Raw genomic sequence first — 23,565 nt, forward strand, 5'->3', positions numbered from 1 at the left:
CTGATCCCTCAGTGCTCCACAATGGTGTCTTTTACCCCCATGGGTACGCTATCAACAACACAGACTACTCCAGGAGGTAGTGGCCTGGTGGCTCCCACTGAAGCGAAGTTCAGATCCCTGTACAAGGATAAAAACGGTGAATACCAGGGAACTGCCAGTAGAACACCCTTAGGATTAGCCAAAAGTAAAATCTGATGGTTGCACCCAGAGTTCCGCACCCACTGGCATAACATCAAAGTTCTATGCCATTTTTTTTTTACATAGAAATGTCACAAATGTTGTCGTAAGTGAGTTTTGCATTAAAATTTGAAAATTTTTAGCTTTTTCCTGTGGTCGTGCCACGGGCAGGGATTTCCACAGTCCAACTCATTTAAAATCATTTGTACCAGAAAACTGGCGCAGATTACAGTAGAAATCTAATTTAGCTACTGGATGTGTAGATCTCTGTTCTGGCACATGCATAGCAGAGGATGCAACAAATATACACTGCTCAAAAAAATAAAGGGAACTCAAAAATAACACATCCTAGATCTGAATTAATTAAATATTCTTCTGAAATACTTTGTTCTTTACATAGTTGAATGTGCTGACAACAAAATCACACAAAAATAAAAAAATGGAAATCAGATTTTTTAACCCATGGAGGTCTGGATTTGGAGTCACACTCAAAATTAAAGTGGAAAAACACACTACAGGCTGACCCAACTTTGATGTAATGTCCTTAAAACAAGTCAAAATGAGGCTCAGTAGTGTGTGTGGCCTCCACGTGCCTGTATGACCTCCCTACAATGCCTGTGCATGCTCCTGATGAGGTGGCGGACGTTCTCCTGAGGGATCTCCTCCCAGACCTGGACTAAAGCATCTGCCAACTCCTGGACAGTCTGTGGTGCAACGTGACGTTGGTGGATAGAGCGAGACATGATGTCCCAGATGTGCTCAATTGGATTCAGGTCTGGGGAACGGGAAGGGCCAGTCCATAGCATCAATGCCTTCGTCTTGCAGGAACTGCTGACACACTCCAGCCACATAAGGTCTAGCATTGTCTTGCATTAGGAGGAACCCAGGGCCAACCGCACCAGCATATGGTCTCACATGGGGTCTGAGGATCTCATCTCGGTACCTAATGGCAGTCAGGCTACCTCTGGCGAGCACATGGAGGGCTGTGCGGCCCTCCAAAGAAATGCCACCCCACACCATTACTGACCCAATGCCAAACCGGTCATGCTGGAGGATGTTGCAGGCAGCAGAACGTTCTCCACGGCGTCTCCAGACTCTGTCACGTCTGACACATGTGCTCAGTGTGAACCTGCTTTCATCTGTGAAGAGCACAGGGCGCCAGTGGCGAATTTGCCAATCTTGGTGTTCTCTGGCAAATGCCAAACGTCCTGCACGGTGTTGGGCTGTAAGCGCAACCCCCACCTGTGGACATCGGGCCCTCATATCACCCTCATGGAGTCTGTTTCTGACCGTTTGAGCAGACACATGCACATTTGTGGCCTTCTGGAGGTCATTTTACATGGCTCTGGCAGTGCTCCTCCTGTTCCTCCTTGCACAAAGGCGGAGGTAGCGGTCCTGCTGCTGGGTTGTTGCCCTCCTACGGCCTCCTCCACGTCTCCTGATGTACTGGCCTGTCTCCTGGTAGCGCCTCCATGCTCTGGACACTACGCTGACAGACACAGCAAACCTTCTTGCCACAGCTCGCATTGATGTGCCATCCTGGATAAGCTGCACTACCTGAGCCACTTGTGTGGGTTTGTATTCTCCGTCTCATGCTACCACTAGAGTGAAAGCACCGCCAGCATTCAAAAGTGACCAAAACATCAGCCAGGAAGCATAGGAACTGAGAAGTGTCTGTGGTCACCACCTGCAGAACCACTTCTTTATTGGGGGTGTCTTGCTAATTGCTTATAATTTCCACCTTTTGTCTATCCCATTTGCACAACAGCATGTGAAATTGATTGTCACTCAGTGTTGCTTCCTAAGTGGACAGTTTGATTTCACAGAAGTGTGATTGACTTGGAGTTACATTGTGTTGTTTAAGTGTTCCCTTTATTTTTTTGAGCAGTGTATTAAGGCCTCTTTCACACGGATGAGTGAGGTGAATGCATTGCACCTGCACTGAATCCGGACCCATTCATTTCTATGGGACTGTGCACATGAGTGGTGATTTTCACGCATCAATTGTGCGTTGAGTGAAAATTGCAGCATGTTCTATATTCTGTGTTTTTCACGCAACGCAGGTCCCATAGAAGTGAATGGGGCTGCGTAAAAATCGCAAGCATCCGCAAGCAAGTGCGGATGCGGTGCGATATTTACGCATGGTTGCTAGGAGATGATCGGGATGGGGACCCAATCATTATTATTTTCCCTTATAACATGGTTATAAGTAAATTAGGGATGGAGGGGTTAAAAAATAAAAATTAAACTCACCTTATCCACTTGTTCGCGCAGCTCGGCTTCTTTTCTTTCTTCTTCTTTGATGACCTGGCAGGAAAAGGACCTTTGATGACATCACTGCGCTCATCACATGATCCATCACATGGTCTATGAGCGCAGTGACATCATCAAAGGTCCTTTTGCCAGGTCCTGAATAAAGAAGAGCAGATCGGCTACGTGACCAAGTGGATGGGTTGAGTTAAATTTGTTTATTATTTTTAACCCCTTCTGTATTAAGAATGCTATGATTTTCCCTTATAACCATGTTATAAGGGAAAATAATTAAATCTAAACAACACCTAACCCAAACCCGAACTTCTGTGAAGAAGTCCGGGTTCGGGTACCAAACATGCAGATTTTTCTCGCGCGTGTGCAAAACGCATTAAAACGCTTTGCACTCATGCGAAAAAATCATGCATTTTCCGGCGACGCACCCGCATCCTATACGGCCCTCATACGCGACGCCCGTAAGAGGCATGGGATTGGTTTTTACTAATTTACTAGTTTTTAGTAAATGATCCCCAATGTGTGCAAAAAATGGCACAAAAACCTCTACAAAAAAAAGGCAAAAACTGTGGGTAGAAAGAAAAATGCTTGCGCTTCTTCTGGTGTTCTGGTAATGGCTTTTTACAGCAGCCATGACAGATATGAGAGACCCACTGACCTATAGTGGATCCACTCCGTTTCTGAATTTTCTGCAATGAAACAGAACATAACTAATACATTTACAATCATCTCTAATAGCAAGACTGGGCTAAGGCCAAAGACAACTCTTACAGAGATTTCAGTAGAGAACGGGAAGAAAATTATTAAGCAAAATGCCCAAAAATGATATTGCAGCAACAAATAAAATATCGATTAGGTATGCCATCAATATCAGAGCAGCCAGACTTTTTCATCTGTCTAAAATTGCAGCACAGGCTCATTCAGGCACACAGCTAAGTAATGGTTGGCACTGTTTTGGTGACTCTGGTTGGCACTATTGCCTTGCATCAAATCGTCCATGCGTCTAAATCAGACCAGTACAACCTCTGCCTATTCTCCATACATGACACATACACAGATTTCTGTACAGGTAGATTAAACATGACATGTACCCGGTTGCAGAGCGATAAATGTATGCACAGTTTTCAGTGCGGCAGACCATGTGACAGCCCACCATTTCCTTCTCCGTGGGCCCTGAGGTGGGTTTCTGCACAACGCTCTGTTTTCACAGCTGCAGAAAAGTGGGAGCTTTTTATTATTTTGATTTCTGGGAGTTGATTTGGCTTATTCTGCAGATCCTACTCACGTAGAACACCCTTTCACCTCCTCCCTGCATCCCCCAAATAGAGCTGCCTGCACAAGGTGTAACATGAGGCGGCACGGTGCACACAGAGGGGGACACAAAGGCAGCTGGGGCGATCAGGTGTATAACGGGTGTTTAACCACTGCAGTCCCAGACAGTTAAGGCAATGTGGTTCGCTGGCTATGACACTACATAACTCAGCATGCCCTGTCTCAGACTGCCATGGGTGTAAAGACCAATGTTCTAAAATCTTCCTATCTGTCCGTCTTACATATATCTCCTCCACCCTCTCCACTACAGCCTGTCTCTCAGACTTCCCAGGCAGACTCACGAGTGGAAGAAGTTTGGGTTTTTCACTAGATAATGTCACTTCCCTATATTTTCTTCTTTCTGCATGAACCGCGCTGCCATTTGAGATGAATTGAGAGAAAAGGTCAATTTGTAGCATGCCAACGAACGTCACAAAATGCCAGGCGCCTGCACTACCCACGCACATCTCAGAGCCCATCCCTGTGCCAGCAGCTTGCATGGTCCTCTACCTTACCCTGATAATACAGAGGGCATTTGACACCACCTATTCATGCCTTGATGGATCAGAAGTAAAAGTTAGCATGGAGAAATCAGAAGGCGGGGGACAGCAGAAGATAAAATCAGATAAAGAATAGAAAGTGAAGCTGATGAAGGAAGCAAAGTCACAATCACAGGCTTCATAAGAACATTTAATAGACTGAAGACCAAACTTAAGAGTAAAGGCTGAGGGAAGAAGGATGTATCAGGGGAAAATAAGAAAAGGGAATAGAAAGATGAAAGGAGAGATTAGTACACCCCCCACCCCCTCCGAACTGTGCTGTCCTCATATGCTCTCCCTATCGCAATGACTTCAGTGGGTGGGGATATGGCACAACATAGAGAGGGGGGTTTTCCCAAGCACCCGTGGGTGGCACGCGATGGGTGCTGCATGAGACTATAACCCACCACTGGTAAATAAGGATGTTTCGGCGACGCTGCTAGTTTCCTGTTCTATGTGAACCACAAAAAGCAGAATCTGAAAGTGGGGAACCTGCGGTGTTAAAGGGAAATGGTGTTCTTGTAAAAAGCTAGTATTCAGGTACAATCTGCACACAGGAGACAAGGCAATCACATCTGGTCATGTTAAAGGGATTCTGTCATGAGATTTTACCCCTATAACCTAAACATATGCCCATGTCCGTACTAATAACATGAATCCTAAGCTGGCCTTATTAAACCTGCTTGTGGCTCTATTAGCCCAAAAAACTGGTTTTTATAACCTGTCAATCACCTACCTAAGGTCCCCAAGGGGACGTCCGTTAATACAGGGTGCCCATCGCCGTCTGGTGCCCAGCAAGGCCTTCCCAGTCTTAATCGCCGCCCTCCTGTCTACAGTGCCGCCTTCCTCACCTCAGCGCCGCCTCCGCAATCCTCCCGTCCCTCTGCCAGATCCCGCGCGTGCGCACTAGGCTCAGCCTGATGCGCCCGTGCGGACTCCTGGCAGAGGCTTCGTTGAGCAAAGTGCACATGTGCGGGCCTGATGCGCATGCGCACTTCGCTTAATGAAGCCGCTGCCAGGAGTCCGCACGGGCGCATCAGGCTGAGCCTAGTGCGCACGCGCGGGATCTGGCAGAGGGACGGGAGGATTGCGGAGGCGGCGCTGAGGTGAGGAAGGCGGCACTGTAGACAGGAGGGCGGCGATTAAGACTGGGAAGGCGGTGCTGGGCACCAGACGGCGATGGGTGCGGCCGGGCACCCTGTATTAACGGACGTCCCCTTGGGCACCTTAGGTAGGTGATTGACAGGTTATAAAAACCTGTTTTTTGGGCTAATAGAGCCACAAGCAGGTTTAATAAGGCCAGCTTAGGATTCGTGTTATTAGTACGGACATGGGCATATGTTTAGGTTATAGGGGTAAAATCTCAAGACAGAATCCCTTTAAAGAGACCTGACATGTTTTAAATACTTATACTGGAGGACGTTCTTCTGTTATTCCTCCTGAGAATGTGGGAATAAACTGACTGGAGGTCACCATTCCCCATACTCTGTCACTGATTGGACTGTGTCAGAGTATGTAAAACACACTCTGAGACAAAGCAGATGTAACACCAGGTTAGTGATTTATTGATACATTTTCAAGGGTAATAACAGAGAGATGAAAGAAACGACTCACCAATTTAAAAAAGAGCTTAAGAATTGTTATTGTATGGCAAATACACAGGACCAGGACAGGGCCTCTTTGCCGGATTTGGATAAAACGAAATTTTTGTTGGGATGTGCACCATTGTTTCCAAAACCCCATGGATACCAGATACCTATGGTCTCCTAATGTGTGAGAGGTTTTGGTGGTGAAGAGCTGACCTCCACTTTCAAATATTTCATCAGTTATGTTTGATTTTACTGCTCGGTTGTATGATCTGAGAGTGACTGATGCCTTGATGCACAGAGAAATGTCCAGGGTCCTCATTTCCTTAGAATTCACAAGACACAAGCAACAAAGCAGCTGCCTTAAATAGGACCTGTCACCTCTCCTGACATGTCGACGTTAGTACCTACGTACATTTCCCATGTAGTAATAATTATGGAGCATCTATTTTTATGATTCTATATTTTGCAGTCCCATTATTATTCCTGCTAGAAGTTCTGAATGAATTACTGGCAGTCTGCAAAGAAGGTCCAGATGGGTGTCACCAGTTGAAGGGATGTCCCTGCACAGTCTGACACTGGCAGCACTGATTGAATAATGTCAGACTTTGCAGGGACCCCACCCCATCCCCTATTGGTAATACCCAGCTGGACCTTCACTGCAAACTTCTAGTTATTCATTCATAACTTCTAGCAGGGATAATAAAGGAATAGATTGATAAGAATAGATGCTCCAGATTTTTTCTTATATGAGGGATGCAAGTAATTGTTAAAACAAACATGTTAGGAGGGGTTACAGGTCCTTTTTAAACGCTCAGCATTTGACAGGATATGAACACATTGGTTTTCTTTGCTACCACTAGAGGGCACACTTGCCCAGGAGCTGAAGACATGGTTGTCATCTCTCTCTAACATATTTCTTTCTACATTTCAACAAAATTCCTTTGCCTTTCCTTCCTGTCTACACATATAATATATCTCCTCCTCCTTAGTATGTGTGACTCCACAGCTGTCAGACCAAATTACTTTCAGCCTGCCGTAGGAATGGTTGACATGAATGTGTATTTTGGACTGTAAGTGTTGGGAGGAGTGTGAATAACGTGCCACACACAGAGAAAATATGTGCATATGTATAACTGGCTACAAATAAGTGTGTGGTTGTCACTGGAGCATTGTCAGGGTTATTACAGCATAGTGAATAGACATTAATATCTTATCCAAAATGCTCAGAATCTGCTTGCTCCCCCCTCCTTAATCATTCCCTGTATCCATGCAAGCAAATGTCAATTAGGGCAACTATGCTTATCCACACATCGCTCTCAATGCACAGACACTACCATTCTTAAAATACCAAAATGCAGACTTAAAGGCCAATTTCACCCAGAGGGCAGTTACACTTTGGGGCTGTCAGAATCCATACAGATTCAGCTGTATGGTCATGAATTAGCAGAATGTTGGACGTCTCCTAAGCAGCAGATTCTATGGTCTATATACACATGGCAGGTTTTACAGGTGCAATATAACTGTATTCCGCATGTGAATACACCCGAATCGGATGGAAACACCATCCTGGAACCATGTATAACAATAGGGCCTCATGAACACGGCCGTTGCAAACAGCGGGTTTACAATATACAGTCCCCGGCCGTTTGTGCACCGCATCACGAACCCATTCAAGTTAAATGGGTGTGGATCGGTCTGCGGCAGCCGCACGGGTGGTGCCCGTGCATTGGGGACCACAAGTTGCAGCCCCCGATGCACAAAACGGACGTGTGCATGAGGCCTAACTCATTTTCAATATATTACCTTTACTATTACTTCTCCTTTGACAAGGAGACACACTATCAGTTTGTAGCACTCTAAAAGGGCTTTTCCAGGATTACTATGGTTTTTAACAGATATGTTCTTGTAGTTTCTTACCTCATGTACCTCTTTCCCTGTGCTTTTTTTTCTTTAAATTTTGGACTCTCCTGGCCCATTTTCACCATGTAAACTAATACTTCTTATTTGTTTCCATCCTGTAGGTAGTACTTCCTGTTGCTGTATCCAACCAAACCCATGATGCTCTTCTCCTTCCTCTGCCACAGCTCCAGCACTGCCCCTAACAACGCCCAGCTAGTGTGAGGAATATGGATTATTATTTTATGTCAGCCATGTTCCGACACCAGCCATCAGCTGTCAGATAGCAGAGGTAGTGAACTCCACAGGGGGGCCCTGCTTCAAAGCCCAGCCAACTGGCAAAGAACTTCTTGCAGGCCACCTTTGTTTACAATTTCTCACCTCCATTCAGCCAGCCAGGAACCCAGATAATGGAACAGGAAAAACCTCTCTGCAGGAGGTCTAGGCCATTCCCCAGTTCAATTAACATTATCAGACATCATGGAAACGGCGATTCATAAGGAATTATGAATCGCCCGTCCATCAGATACATATTTGTGTCCCTCTGGCCACGATGAACAAGCCTGTGGTCATAGTTTGGTGGTGGGATGCCAGGAAGGGGAGATATACATATCTCCCCACAGAAACCAAATAACGGTACCATGCTTGGACTCTACTCGTAGCCGGAACCCAGGTGGATCCATTGGTTCCAGAACCACCTCCCTGCGACATTCTGGTCTGGAGCCAGGAGCCCTAATAGGTTTTGTGGCTCATGTGCTGCCAGTGGACCCCTCCCAGAGGCCGGGAGGGGAGGGGCCGGCTACCGGTTAAAAGGCTTGTGCCTTCTTTTCTCTGAAGGGGGGTCACATCGTGCCATGTGTTTAGAGGGACCTGCAACCAGCTGACATCACTGCTACCCATGTGACCACAGCTAAGAACTCATCACAACCCACAGGACTCATATACCTGGTAAACTGACTTATTGTTCTGCTTAACCCTGTTGCACCCTATCATCTGTATTTGTAACCTCAGTCCACTGTATATATTTTCTGTGTGTATAGTGTTATTTCTAGTGAGCCCTTAAGGCAGGCATGTCCAAAGTGCGGCCCTCCAGCTGTTGCAAAACTACAACTCCCAGCATGCCTGGATAGCTTACAGCTATTAGGGCATGCTGGGAGTTGTAGTTTTGCAACAGCTGGTGGGCCGCACTTTGGACATGCCTGCCTTAAGGCGATTAAATACATAATTTAATCTTGTGCTATCTTATATCTCGATCACGAATCCCCACATCAGTGTTTTGGCCTAGTAATATGCTACCGCGGGTTGGTTTCTTACCCTATATAATCCCGTTAGCGGACAGGGCTTATATCAAACAAGAAATTGGTGCCAGTATACCCGGGCTGATAACGCGCTGTTTCACTGGGGCAGTGGAAAGGTTCTCTGTGCCCGTGTGGACAGGAGGTGTCTGTGTAAACTGTATCAAGTTGACCTTACCTGCTCCTCCAGGAAGGTGTAAAGTCACGCCTTGGTAACCAGTGACCATACCGTATCTCGCTGGCTCTATGTCAGTCGGAGTACGGTATTCGTCACAGCTAGTTTATAACTCCTAGTAAAAAAAATACATTACAAAATGTCAGCTGCCTTCATAAATGATTATTTTAAATCATAAAAAAATCCAGCATTATCAGAGACATACATCATGCTGCTTATGTGGTCACCAGAGACACTGTCAGAATGCACATCAGCACACTGCAACAGCCGCTCAGCTCTGCCCAGTCAGGAACAGGTGCAGTATCACCTGGGGTCTAGCTGTCGAGGCAGCTGCATAAAACCCAAAGCCACACTTGGACAGCACTGCAATACTGTCTGAGTTATTCCTCAGTTGGACCACCTTGTCTCATACCACATCTCCTCCTGAAATTTGCAGTCAACAAGAGATGCAGCCTCAGACAAGGTGGTCAGGTCTACGAGGCAGACATCCAGTGCATGAAGCCACTACTGGCAATCATTGCAAAAGTGGCTCTTGGCATAATCTGGTTTTATAGCAACTAGACCTCCTTGACTAGTGCTCAATCTCCCATGACAATCACAAATTTCAGTGGGAATTGCAGCGACCCTTAGAACACCATTTAAAGACCAATCTGAAAACAGGTTTGCAGTCTGTTTCCAAAGGCAACCGGTATGCAAAGAGGTACCAAGGGGCAGGCACCCAAAAACAACTAAATACAGATGGATATTTGGCCTGGCTATTTTTCCTTGTCATGTCTCAAGGTTTCTTAAAAAGTTGGTTTTGACTCGTAGAGAGCAACTTCCACAAGGAGGCACTAGTGAGATGGTTCTTTTTCAGTGGGAGATACCCCTTTGCATATGGTTTTCCCATGGAGCACTGCCAATAAGTCGCCATTCCAAGGAGCACTTCTAGTAAGTCTCCATACAGGGCTGGTCTCTTTAAGGTAAGCCAGTACACTTCCTAAGCAAAGGCAACCAGAAACACTGAAAATACAGCTCTGGAGTATAATCTAGATAAATAGTTAGGCACACAATCTTTTGCCCCTCAGATTCAGATATGACAGTCAAGATTTACCCTTCCAGCCGCTGTTGAACCAGTATTTTCCCACCAGTCGTGAATCCCTTGTCCTTTTAACTCATAATTTGGATCTTAACATTTTTTGTACTGTCGAACTGTATTTTGCTCTATTTTTCACACTTTCCAAACTGTCATGACTGTCGTCAGGTGCCAGACAATAGAAAAATACTAGCCTTACTGTATGTTGTTATCTGACAGACCAATGGCAGCAGCTTGTTCCCACAATCAGTGTACCAGCAAGTCTATCCTGAAATCACCAGGAGGAGGATGAGTATCTGTGTTTCTCTATGTGTGTGACCTATTTTAGGTTGGAGATGTAGACTCTTAGGTATGTTTAACCCATCAGTGGTTTTTCTTTTTGCATTTTTCTTTTTAGAATCAAAAGAACTGCCATTGAGATTACACTTACGTCTATGTGATTGTGGAACGTAATGTTATAGGTGAATTATAGCTTAGAGAACGCCATGTATACAATGGCTGAACGCACATAACTAGGTTTTACAACCTACAACAACCCTGCTGCCACAACAGTCCCATATGAGCAGCTTCTACCCTCACCTACTGTGTCCTTCCCCCTTTCTTTGTACATTGTAAGCCCTCGTGGGCAGGGTCTTCTCCTCTTAGTTCATGCCTATTGTACTTCTTTTGTTTGATGTATATTATACCCCTTTTTGGAATTACGGTAACCCTTTCCTGAAGCAGCACTTTTTAGTTTCTGCATTTTCATTTTTCACTCCCTGCATTCCCAGAGCCATAGCTTTTTTACCTTTCCATTCACATGGCCGTATTAGGGTGGAACAAGTTGTACATTCTAATGGCACCATTTAATATTGCATAGGATGTAGTGGGGAGCTGGAAAAAAATTCAGAGAGGGGTGGAATTGGAAATCTACAATTGAGCCTTTTACTTGGATTTTATTTTATCCTGCGTTGGAGTGCTGCTCTTTTTTGCATATTATATTTGGGTAAGCTTTAGCCCTTAGAGCGTGCACCCGGTCATCTCATACCTACATCGGTGCTGCCTCCCATTTTGTCTTACTATATATAAATATATATATATATATATAAAAATAAAAAATAAATTAAACTTTTTTAAATCCCTCCTAAGGGTCTTGAACAGACTGCATTTCTCATATCCTACTGTGATTTTACACAGAAGATTATGATGAATTCAGTCTTTTCCTATGGAGCCCCGCCACCTGCAGGCCTCGACAAGAACTGCAACTCTAATACCATGGGTTTCTTCAGAGACCCAGTGTATTAGAAACAACCAACGGTTCCCCCATCTGAGGGGTTAAATGTTTCCAATGTTTTGAGATGTCTTCAAACATAGTGGATGTTGAAAAGCGGTTAATGGTGCTTAAAAATAATAATATATAGTGCATACACACACAAACACAGCGTCCCCCAACAACTTCTAGAATGAAGCCTTTTGAGATGTATTCAAACATCTTGGATGTCGAGAAGCAGTTAATGGTGCTTAAAAATAATAATAATATATAGTGCATACACACACACAAACACAGCGTCCCCCAACAACTTCTAGAATGAAGCAACAGTGATGCTAACAAAATGCAGTTGCACTCTGGATGAGATGACTCCACGTAGGCCACATGTTCATACACCCAGTCGGCAAGAGATGAAACAGCACAGTGATATCCTAGCATCACTGACTTCATTCTAACGTTCTGTGTAACAATGGTAAAAACCCCAACAACTGGACATTGGTGGCATACTGTATGCTAGAAATACGTCAATGATAATGATAAGGACACAGTACCCTTGCTATCAGATTAGATGTTATTTTGTGTGATACCTTAGAAGCACAACCCCTCTATATGTTTCTATAACATAAAAATATACAGTAGTGTTTGAAAGTTTGTAAACCCTTAAGAATTTTCCATATTTCTGCATACATTTAACCTAAAACTAAATTAGATTTTCACACAACTTAGACCTGGCCATTTATTTAGAAAATAATCCAATTTCACGTCTGTGAGTGGCAAAAGTATGTAAACCTTTAGTATTAGAAAATAATTTGAAGGTGAAATTAGAGTCGGGTGTTTTCAATCAATGGGATGACAATCATTGTGAGTGGGTGACCTGCTTTATTTAAAAAACAGGGATCTATTAAAGTCTTCACAACGTGTTTGCCGGAGTGCATCATGGCCTGAACAAAGGAGATTTCCGAGGACCTCAGTAGAAAAGTTGACTATGCTCATCGGGCTGGAAAAGGTTACAAAACCATCTCTAAAAGGTTTGGACCCCACCAATCCACAGTCAGACAGATTCTGTTCAAATAGAGGAGATTCAAAACCATTATTACCCTTCCCAGGAGTAGTCGACCAGCAAAGATCACTGACATTAATGTTCATAAGTCCACATTCAGGAGGACACTGAACAACAATGGTGAACATGGCAGGATTGTAAGGAAAAAGCCGCTGCTGTTTGCTAATGACCACCTGGACAAGCCAGAAGGCTAATGGGACAATGTTTTGTGGATGGATGAGATTTTTGGAGAAAGGAAAACACTGCATTCCAGCATAAAAACCTCAACCCATCTGTGAAAAACACAGTGTTGGTAGTATCATGGCTTGGGCCAGGGTGGGTTGCCATCATCATACCAGCAAATTCTAAAGACAAATGTCAGAATATCTGTCCGTGAGCGGAATCTCAAGAGAATGTGGGTTGTGCAGCAAGACAATCACCTTAGGCAGGCAAGTCGTTCAAAGAATGGTTGAAGAATAAAGTTAAAGTTTTGATATGACCAAGACAAAGTCCTGACCTTAATCCAAAAGAAATACCGTATTTTTCGCTTTATAAGACACACTTTCCCCCCCCCCCAAAAGTGGGGGGGAAATTGCTGTGCGTCTTATAAAGCGAATACTAGTGAGCGCTTCCATTATGGAAGCGCTCACTAGTATGCTTTAAGTGCCGGGAGTAGGGAGTGAAGCGCTGCAAGCGCTTGTAATACTAACCCTCCCAGTCTTCATTCCTGGGGCCGGCGCTGCACTGTCCTGACCGTGTACAGTGTCAGGACGTAGTGCGCGCACTATGACCTGAGACTGCACGCAGTCAGGTGACAGAGCAGCGCAGGCCGGGAAGACAGGGCAGCGCGACTTCTGCCAGAGGTGGAGAGGAGCCGCGGCGCAGGACAGGTAAGAGATGGTTTTTATTTTAATCTGATCTGAGGTCTTATGGGGGTCTCACTATGTGGGCTGATATAAGGTCTGATGGGGGTCTGACAATGTGGGCTGATGTGATGTCCTGATAAAGGGGTCAGATTTGATGTCCAGATATTTATGGGGGCCTGATCTGATGTCCTGATATTTATGGGGGTCTGATCTGAGGATCTGATTTAACATCTGATGAAAAATATTTTTTTCTTATTTTCCTCCTTAAACCTGGGTGCGTCTTATCATCGGATGCGTCTTATAAAGTGAAAAATACAGTATGTGGTAGTGTCTGAATTGACCAGTTTATGGGAGGAAACCCACCAACATAACAGAGTTGAAACTGTTTTCTATGAAGAAATTAGCTAAAAAGCTGATGTAAAGGACTAATCAACAATTAGAGGAAACGTTTAGTTGCAGTCTAGATTTACTATGATTTAGAAAGGTTAGCCTTGAGAGACAGTCTTTAATTGAGGCAGAATTATCAAAGTAGCTCAAGCTCTATGATAAATCTGGTCAGGGGTGGAGTGGCCATAGTCTACTTTTCTGGTGGGCCTATGCACAGGGGCCGCCTGAGCCTTCCTCACTGCTGGTGTCCAGGTGCAAAATGATATGACGTTCCTGGTGTTAATTAATGCTGAGAGCATCAAATACATATGTACATGGCCAGCAGCCATTCTGAATTTAACTGTATCAGCATCCTCAGCCCATAGTTCTCTGTCCTGCCATTTAACCTCATAGGCCACAGCCCACTACACAGTGTACAAATGGTGCAGGGGTGAAGGAGTCGCAGAACACAGGCTGGAAGTGGCTCGAAGTCTACACCTTCATGCTGAAACAGAATTTTTATTTTTTTCCTTGGCAACTTGGGGGGCACACTACTGGGGCAGTCCAGGCCACATGCTGAAGGTAGGGCTTGGTTAGTGGTGTGACCTGCATCTTTCTCCATATCTTAATTAGAGAGGAAGAGGTCAGAACATTGCAGCTGTTGCCAGACACCACAGAAGGGCAGCTCCTGGGGAAGTATTTTGTGCTGCCCTGGTGTATTTGGTTCTGCAGGGATGGTATTTTGAGCTTCATTATGGTACTGCTAACACCAACTACCTGTGTTGCCATGCCTTCTGTCAATTTGGTCCTGCCTACAACATAGGGGCCAGTTTTATTTTATTCTTTTTCCAGGGCCATATAAGTTCCCAGTCTTCACTGAATCTGGTGCATCTATAGACTCTGTTAGGGGCATTTATTAAGGTGTTTACGCCACTACTGGGATGTAAAGTCAAAAATTATGGCATGTGCCATAATTTGTGACTTTGAAGTTTTCGCACCACTTTTTAAAAGTGACACGAATGTGGTCAGGGCTTAGCTGGAGGGGAGTGGACTCCCGCAGCCCATCAGATTTACTATCATTTACGCCTGAAACTGATGTAAATAATTGTTCTAATCCATGCCGGCTCATAGCTGGTCTAGATTTGAACCTCTGGTGCATGGACTGCCTGGAAATGCGCCAAATTTAGGCTACATTCACACGAACGTATTTTGCTTCCGTGTCCGTTCCGTTTTTTTGGCGGATAGGATGCAGACCCATTCATTTTTTTAATGGGTCTGCAAAAAATGCGAACAGCACACCATAGGCTATCCGCATCTGTATGCCGTTCCGTAGCCCCGCAAAAAAAAATAGAACATGTACTATTCTTGTCTGTTTTGTGTACAAGGATAGGCATTGATATAATGGATCCGCAAAAAAAACAGATGCCATATGGAACGTCATCCATTTTTTCTTGCGGACCGCAAAACACATGGTCGTGTGAATGTAGCCTTATTTAGAGTCTTAGTATATCTGCCCCTCTGTCTAAAAGTTAGTTGTCTTTTGTTCTTTCAGACTTTTATGGCAGAAATTTTGGCACAAAATCATACTTAGGCCACGCCTCCTCATCAAGTACGTAAAATAAAAAGTCTAAAACCTTAGATGTGACTTTTTGCTCCACAAAGTCGTTTAGCGGTACAATACTGAACTTAGAACGGTGAGTTGTCTGGAAAAAGGAGGTCCTCCAAAGCAAGAGACTACATAACCGATTTAGGCTTGATCTACATGGCAATGTGTCAGGCAACATGGAGATTGTGATGGTGCATGGCATGTTAAAAAATGCATTCAATTTCTTCCCACATCAGCTGCTGCCAACAAACTGGGAAAAGAAAAGAAAAACATTACACCAAGCAAAGTCTTCCAAATGAGGCCAATCATGTACACACATTAAAAAATTTCTATCATGCTGAAATCATGCCCTTGCCCACTGGCACAATAGAAACCAGCTAAGTAAGCATCGTGACACTGTGTTGACAATGAGAGGCAGCAGGAAAGACTTTATCCCAGGACATGGATTAGCAGCACAGATCCCCATGCTGACCCTCCGGGAACAAAAGCTCTGGTTCTGAAAAACAGGACTTTACTGCCACCCTCTGGTCACATGAGAGTACTATTATAAACATAGCTTTGCCAGCACATTACTTGTTTACATTTTGAATTTGCACACATTTTACAATTATCACTAGCCTTTTGCTAATTCTTGATTTGATGATAAACGCTTGAGGGTAATTATCACGTCCTGTACTCTAGAATTCTGGCTTCAAAAAGTTGCTAAATAGCATCTGCAATCTTTGAGGGGTCACTTGCACAAATATTTAGCAACTTTTTGGTGGGAAAGTGAGCATATCTATGTTAACGAGTTTCACTCCAGATTTATCAACTGAGATTTTGGACTGGAGTAGCAAAACTGGAGTAGCATTGAAGACAAAAGTGTTAGGTATTAAGATGCTCCAAATTTAACAATTAATGTGTGTCATTAATGACTTTAGTGTAACGTACTCCAACGCAGACTTCAAATATTTCCCTCATGATAAATTCCCCCTTATTTTCTCCCATCTTCTCTACCGTAATGTAGGGCCATGGATATATGGCACTGGATTAGTGTGTAATTAGGCTCGCCGCTGCAGCCTCTTGCGATCTATCTGGACTCTTTTTTGCAACAGATTGTAGGTAGGTTTGACAAATGATTTTTTGGGATAGGATCGATGGAATAAACAGCAGCGATGTTAAGTACCTGTGCCCATTGGACGTCCAGAGTTTATATACAAATATACCGCAGGAGGAGGGACTTGAATGTGTATGTGAACAGTTTAAGCACAATGCTAGGTTAAATAACCAGATGATTTCCTTTTCGGTTTGATAGTGATTTTTACTTGCAGCTGCGGGGCGCTTCTTTTCCAGAAGCCCCAAACAATCGGAAAGAGGCTTCATTGGAGAATATGACTTTGCCCCAGTCCTCAGCAGTCCATTCACCATACTTTCTGCAAAAGATCAATCTGTCCCTGATGTTTTTTTTGGAGAGAAGTGGCTTCTTTGCTGCCCTTCTTGACACCAGGCCATCTTCCAAAAGTCTTCGCCTCACTGTGCGTGCAGATGCGCTCACACCTGCCTGCTGCCATTCCTGAGCAAGCTCTGCACTGGTGGCACTCCGATCCCGCAGCTGAATCCTCTTTAGGAGAGGATCCTGGCACTTGCTGGACTTTCTTGGACGCCCTGAAGCCTTCTTAACAAGAATTGAACCTCTTTCCTTGAAGTTCTTGATGATCCTATAAATTGTTGATTGAGGTGCAATCTTAGTAGCCACAATATCCCTGCCTGTGAAGCCATTTTTATGCAATGCAATGATGGCTGCACGCGTTTCTTTGCAGGTCACCATGGTTAACAATGGAAGAACAATGATTTCAAGCATCACCCTCCTTTTAACATGTCAAGTCTGCCATTTTAACCCAATCAGCCTGACATAATGATCTCCAGCCTTGTGCTCGTCAACATTCTTAACAAGACGATTACTGAAATGATCTCAGCAGGTCCTTTAATGACAGCAATGAAATGCAGTGGAAAGGTTTTTTTGGGATTAAGTTAATTTTCATGGCAAAGAAGGACTATGCAATTCATCTGATCACTCTTCATAACATTCTGGAGTATATGCAAATTGCTGTTATAAAAACTTAAGCAGCAACTTTTCCAATATTTATGTAATTCTCAAAACTTTTGGCTACGACTATAGGTATGCTATCGATATGTGTGATACACAGAGGGGTGCGATATACTTATGAAAGCCGCAATGTTTCTGCGGCTAGTCTTCACTTTGCGGTTGTTCATGGTGGGGCTACATCGGATATGCTTGTGCAAGGCATTGAAAGGGTCAATAAGCCAGCAAGAGGCGGCGACAGAAGAAGAAAACTTCTGAATAGCGAATCCTTTTGGATTTTTAGATTGGAAAGCCGCCAACCCTTAGGGCTAAACAAAAGGTTGGATCTGATCCTTCAGTACTAAACTTCTGTTCCCATATATTCTACATGTTAAGCATGAGATTATTTTAAGTTTGTCTAGAGTTTTAATTGGTTATACACCTGTCTAGGAGGGAGTGGCTGCATGACCACCTTGATTGGTCTGGTGCGGTTCCTTCCTGCTACATAAGTGAAGATTCAATGCCTGTTCAATGGCCATGAGTAAGGGCTGTAATTGTTTTGTTGCCTGAAACGCGTAGACCAATACTACCTGTACCTGGATGTTTTAAGTTTTGTATGAAATAAAGTGCTACTGGAATTTCGCAAAGAAAAGGCTGGACAAACCTCTTTTTTCATTTATACTTTTATAATGAGTCAAAAACACATAGATCTATATAGTGATCACCTGGAAGTCAGGGGCCTAGGGGCTTACTAGGGCCATTTTTATATAGAGTAAGGTTCCGGACGGGGTCGTCCTTATCAGGGCGGGTTGTCTGTGGTTAGGCTATCGGGGCCAGAATAGCACCCTCCTATAGGGCAATATCAGGAACAGTTCTTTGCGCCCACCCTGTCCTTCAATACCACATCATCATCTAGCCCAGGGATAGATGGTTTTTGCTTTCCCTCCGGGATTCATGGATGTGCACTGGAACCCCTCGGATTGTGGTAGGACATATGGTTTCTGATTTGGTGCCACGGCATGTATTCTGTGTGGGTGGTTTGGACACATCGTCCACGTGGCTTTGCTATGTGGACAACGTGTTCATGCTATGGAGGGGTGATGAATCTTCCCTTCTACAGTTTGTTACCCATTTAAACAAATTAACAGAAATAGCGTGGTGTTCAACAGGCAGGAAATGCTCAAACCCATATGCAGTTATGCACATATATACAGGGGAGCAAATCCTGCACTTGTGGCCCGTTGCTAATGGCGATCCCAAGCAAAAATGCATACAGTGGAGGGTGCCTGCAGCGGACCACAAGAGACATCCTACACAAGATAGCAATGGTGTGGATGTGATAAACAGTATAACAATCTAATAACAAGGATAGGTGCACTCTGCGATCTTACTAAGCCCTCAAAACTGGTGTTAAAATTGAGAGATTAGCCAACATGTCCTACATGAGGACATGTCTGAGCCCGAGCACCGTGCCAAGGTTTCTCAAGTAGCTTGGGTCCTAACACTCACCTAGCACAAGTGCAGGATTTTCTCCCCTGTATAAATGTGCATAACTGCATATGGGTTTGAGCATTTCCTGCCTGTTGAACACCACGCTATTTCTGTTAGTTTGCTTGTATATGGAGGTGTATAAACTCCAATTTAAATGTGCCTGTTTTCCATCTACAGGTTACATTTAGGTGCACCTGTAAAGCCTGGGCCATACCTGCCAGTCTTGAGTGGGACTTGCAGACTCCTCCCTCCTCCCATTGCTGGCATGGTAGATGCTGGAGTTAACTGGTGAGTGGTCTGTGAGTCAGTCCTTACACTCCTGTAATTCGCCCATTGGCCCCTGGTATTGCCCATACGGCTCAGGTAGGTGAGTGTTAGGACCCGAGCTACTTGAGAAACCTTGGCGTGGTGCACCTGTCCTTGTTATTAGACCATTTAAACAAATGTCATAATGCCATCAAATTTACACTGAGATGATGAAAATGTTATTCATTTTTTGGATGTGGAATTACGGCGCGTAGAGGGAGGATTTGAGACCACACTATTCACAGAAACCACAGATCGAAATAACCTACTTCATTCCAGCCACCACGTCCCTCACATTTGTTCTAGTATCCCTAGGAGCCAGAAGGATATCTAGCACAGATTAAGAATATGTAAAAAAAAATCACTTATTGATGGTCAATAAATTCATACAGAGGGGTTAAAATATGAAAGAGATGACTGAAATTGGAATAGAGGTTGGTAAAAAAACAGACAGGTTAAACAGAGGGATAAGCAAAAGAAACAATTTGTGTATGTTTCCAAATATGATCGACATTCTAAACTAATAAAAAAGGTCATTCTGAAATATTGGGAGGAATTTAGACATGATCAAAAATTTGGGAGAATGTTTGTCGATAACCCCCTTTTTTGCCTATAAAAAAGGTGCCTCTCTGAATAACATGCTGATTATATGTGACATATGCCCTAACAAAAAATTTAAACGTTAATTTTTAACGTAAATTTGTTTTCCCTTACTCCTAACAGCAGCACAAGTGGGGATTCCTCCCCTGTGAATCCGGTCAGGACAGGCAGAATTTTTGTTGAAAAGAAAATTACTGCCAAGTATCATTAATTAACTAATTAAACCCACCCCTATATAGGATTACCCGCCCTTGCAGGAGGTGCTTTTTAGCAAGTAGAAATAATAATCGAGATGGGGTGGGAAATTTGTGTGCTGCTGTTAGAACTAAGGGAAAACAAATTTACGTAAAAAATTTACGTTTCCCTGTCAATCTAACCAGCAGCACAAGTGGGGACCTAGCAAGGAGTACAGCACACAAATTGGGAGGGACCCCTTTCTCTCCTTTTTTTTTTTTAAGAAACAGCGGCACTTAGAATAGACTGCCCAAATGCCACTCCCTCAGACTGCCTAGAATCTAGGCGATAATGTCTAATAAAGGTGCTCTGGGAGCTCCCGGAAGCACAGATCTGGTCTAGCGGAATCAGCTTCTTTTCGGCATAGGAAGTGGAGACTGCCCTGGTGGAATGGGCAGTCACAAAGGATGGAGGAGCCAAATCATGAGATAGGAAAGCTACCCGGATAGCCTCTTTAACCCACCTGCTCAAGGAAGGTTTAGAGGCTTTCAGACCTTTGTTTTACCGGCATATAACAGGAGATTTTTGGATCTTCTGAAGCCCACAGTTCTGTCCAGATAAATTCTTAGGACTCTAGGGATGTCCAAGGTATACAACATTTCTTCTTCTGGAGATGATGGGGAAGGACAAAAAACTGGTAAGGATATTGTCTGATTGGTATTCCAGAAAGACTGAACTTTTGGTACAAAAGTCGGAAGGAATCTTAGCAGGACCTTGTCCTGAAGAAACAATATATATGGCTCAGAGGCCCCCAGGGCCTGGAGTTCTCCAATCCTTTTGGCCGAGGTAATGGCCAACAAAAAAGTGACAGGAGCAGAACCTGTTCACCTTGGCGTTTAGTCGAGTTGCCATCAAATCGGTCTCTGGAGTTCCCCAGCGCTGGGTTATCCTGGTGAATATGTCCTTGTTCAGCGACCACTCGCCTGGAACTGGAAGGCCTTGACTAAGACGATATGCAACTATGTTGAAATCTCCCCTGATATGAACCGCCGTTAGGTGGGATAGGTTGGTCTCTGCCCAGGAAAGAATTAAACCCACTTCTCTGAGTAGTTAGGATCCTGTGCCTCACTGTCTGTTGATGTAGGCGACTACTGTCGTATTGTCGGTAAGAACTCTCACCGCTCTGTTGCGGATAAGAGGAGCAAAGTGATTGAGAGCTAGACAGACTGCTCTCCACGCTCTCATATTGGAAGAGAGAAGTTTCTCGTGAGGACTCCAAGTACCTAGCACTGGATTCTCCTCCAGATGGGCTCCCCAACCTAGAAGGGAGGCATCCGTGGTCAATGTGATCCAACGAGGTTGAATCAAGGACCTCCCATCTGATAGGTTCTTCCAACACCCGAGTGAAGAACAGACTTCGGTGGACAGGGAGTGCGCGTCTTGTTCAAACCCTTGGAATTGCGATTCTAAACCGCTAACACTTCCTCTTGGAGGGGATGTAGATGCCACAAGGCCCAAGGAACTGCCTCTGCAGATGCTGACTAGAGATGTCCCGAACTATTCGCCGGTGAATAGTTCCCGGCGAACATCGCTTGTTCGCGTTCGCCGCGGCGGGCGAACATATGCGATGTTCGGTCCGCCCCCTATTCGTCATCATTGTGTAAACTTTGACCCTGTACCTCACAGTCACCAGACACATTCCAGCCAATCAGCATCATACCCTCCCTCCCACCTCCTGGACAGCATCCATTTGAGATTCATTCGGAAGCTGCAGTGTCACAAATTTGACTAAGTTGTAATCGCAATGCGATTAATACAGGTTATATTAATCGCATTGCGAATTCAACTTATAGCTGGGTTCCTAATGACCCTGTACCTCACAGTCAGCAGACACATTCCAGCCAATCAGCAGCGTACCCTCCCTCCCAGACCCTCCCACCTCCTGGACAGCATCCATTTTAGATTCATTCGGAAGCTGCATTCTTAGTGAGAGGAGGGACAGTGTAGCTGCTTCTGATTTAATAGGAAAATCGATAGCTAGGCTAGTGTATTCAGTGTCCACTACAGTCCTGAAAGACTCATCTGATCTCTGCTGTAAGGACAGCACCCCAAAAAGCCATTTTTAGGGCTAGAACATCAGTCTGCTTTTTTTCCCCCTGTGTAATCTAATTGCAGTTGCCTGCCTGCCAGCATGTGTGTCAGGCTCACAGCGTATACTGTGCCCACTTGCCCAGTGCCACCACTCATATCTAGTGTCACAGTAGCTTGCATTTAAAAAAAAAAAACTTTTATTTTTTTACTGTAATATAATAGCAGTCAGTTGCCGGCACGTGCGTGTGTTTCATGCCCTGCAAGTGCAGAGTGTCACCAGCGCAACTCATATCTGGTGTCACATTCGATTCCATTTAAAGAAAAACAACAATTTTGACTGAATAAATAGCAGTCAGTTGCACACACGTGTTTGTGTGTTTAAGGCCCAGCTGCAAGCGCATAGTGTCACTTCAGCGCCATTCATATCTGGTGTCACATTCGATTCCATTTAAAGAAAAACAACAATTTTGACTGTGAATAAATAGCAGTCAGTTGCACACACGTGTTTGTGTGTTTAAGGCCCAGCTGCAAGCGCATAGTGTCACTTCAGCGCTATTCATATCTGGTGTCACATTCGATTCCATAAAAAAAACAAAAAACAATTTTGACTGTGAATAAATAGCAGTCAGTTGCACACACATGTTTGTGTGTTTAAGGCCCAGCTGCAAGCGCATAGTGTCACTTCAGCGCAACTCATATCTGGTGTCACATTCGATTCCATTTAAAGAAAAACAACAATTTTGACTGTGAATAAATAGCAGTCAGTTGCACACACGTGTTTGTGTGTTTAAGGTCCAGCTGCAAGCGCATAGTGTCAGTTCAGCGCAACTCATATCTGGTGTCACATTCGATTCCATTTAAAGAAAACCAACAATTTTGACTGTGAATAAATAGCAGTCAGTTGCACACACGTGTTTGTGTATTTAAGGCCCAGCTGCAAGCGCATAGTGTCACTTCAGCGCCATTCATATCTAGTGTCACATTCGATTCCATTTAAAGAAAAACAACAATTTTGACTGTGAATAAACAGCAGTCAGTTGCACACACGTGTTTGTGTGTTTAAGGCCCAGCTGCAAGTCCATAGTGTCACTTCAGCGCAACTCATATCTGGTGTCACATTTGATTCCATTTAAAGAAAAACAACAATTTTGACTGTGAATAAATAGCAGTCAGTCAGGCAGCATTACACACATGGACGTACGGTGTGATGATGATGATGTTGTACCCGCTGCTGCTTCCTTTGCTGATTTGTCAGATACAAGTGAAGCGGTTGATGATGACGATGTGTCTGTGGATGTCACGTGGGTGCCCGCTCGAAGAGAAGAAGAACAGGTGGAAAGTTCTGATGGGGAGACAGAGAGGAGGAGGAGACGAGTTGGAAGCAGGGGGAGGT

This window comes from Bufo bufo, chromosome 6, assembly GCF_905171765.1.
Source record: "Bufo bufo chromosome 6, aBufBuf1.1, whole genome shotgun sequence".
NCBI lineage: Eukaryota > Metazoa > Chordata > Amphibia > Anura > Bufonidae > Bufo > Bufo bufo.